The sequence below is a fragment of the Gavia stellata genome, chromosome 4 (genome assembly GCF_030936135.1).
Source record: "Gavia stellata isolate bGavSte3 chromosome 4, bGavSte3.hap2, whole genome shotgun sequence".
NCBI classification, from domain to species: domain Eukaryota; kingdom Metazoa; phylum Chordata; class Aves; order Gaviiformes; family Gaviidae; genus Gavia; species Gavia stellata.
The window spans coordinates 59,492,395-59,493,989 of record NC_082597.1 but is presented as its reverse complement, the minus strand read 5'-3'; positions in this window follow the sequence as shown (position 1 = coordinate 59,493,989).

The following is a 1,595-nucleotide window of genomic DNA, read 5'->3' as shown; positions in this document are numbered from 1 at the left end:
CAGGAAGGCATCAGATCCTCCTTTACACTAATGTCTCCACTGAGGCACGGGGAAGAGGGATGCAAAGGGAACAAAGAGAAGCACTTCCCACTCTCTGCCCCATGTATTTCATCAGTGTGAAAGACACTCGCTTGTCTAGCCTGTCACCTGGGGAGAAGCTTGATTAATAAAATCAGATAATTAAATATTCTTTGTCACAACTTGCTGCACCATTTCTTACCTCTTTCATTGTTTTTTTCCCACTGCCCCCACCACTTTTCCAGTATCTCAAATCTGGAAAAAGCCGAAAGCCTTTCATCTTATCAGGTGTGGTTTATTGCCCCCTGGTTACACAGTAATTTTGGTCTCCGCTCCATGAAGAGGTCATATGATGGGATATCAGCTCAAGAATTGTCAGTTCATTGGGCAAATAAGGCCGGGCCTACCAATACAATTATAAGAGCCCGATAAGGAAGGCGCAGAGAAGAACCAGCAGGAGAGGGAGACACAACCGTAGCAATTTAAAAGGTGAGGGGCAATCCCAGAAGAAGGCAAGAAATGCCACTGGGGGCAGGGACAGGGAAGGAATGGGAGTGTATCTAACCACACATTCTTCCCAAAATAAAAATTAACGAGAAGATAGAAGTGGCTCAGGAAAGGAATCACTGGCATTCATCCGTATTATCCGGGAAATCTTCTCCCCCTGCAGTGGACGCCTGACTAGGAGGCGCAGGCAGCTGGTGGTGATTATCAAGCTAGCTTGCCTCATAGCTCAGAAGAGAAAGAAAATAATGTTTTATCTTTAGGAGTACAGGTGGGGGGTAGAGAGCACTAATTCCTATTCCTAAGCATGTTGCAAGGGGCATCTTTTTTTCTCTTGCGACTGATAAGATGGGATGATGTCGAAAAACACGTGTTTAGAAAGTTCAAAAGGTTTCCAAAGCAGAAGAAAAGAGAATCTGAACCAAAGCTGATGGCTGGGGGGGATGGCTGAAGGATAACCTGGGAATTGCTGGTGAGGGAGGTTTCCACGTGTGACACATCCTTGTATGTGAGAGAAGTTTACACGGTGTCTCTCTTGCTAGTAAATGGTACGAGGAATAAGAATTCGTCCTGCCAATTATTTTCTTAACTCCGTAACAGTATAAATCCAGTGGGCTTATCACAGATTTCAGCCTGAAAGCAGAAATGGATAACTGCCCCACAAACAGGAATTACCAACAAGAAGCAACCCTTCCCAGGGCATTTTTCACCCAGGGCTGCAAGGAGCACACCTCCTCCTGGGATGGCCATGCGATTGTTTAGAGCTCCATAAATCTGTGCTGGCTGGGGGATGTTCGGCAGTGGGTGGGGTTGGTAAGACTTTTCACCCCCACTTCTGATGTTGTGTTCCCAGACACGGGAGCACAGGTCTTGGACCCAAGCTGATCAGCAGAGAGGAGCAGGTGCGTGTGCTCACTCGTGGGTCACTTTTGTTTCTCCTCCCGGCCCTCCTGCAGGTCGGCCAGGCACGGGTGGGGAGACGTACACCTTCCCAGCTGTATGTTTCTCAGGGTGCACCAAGAGCCAGGAGAGCAGGAGAGGACTCTGTGCCCCGTGGCCACTTTGGCAGGAAG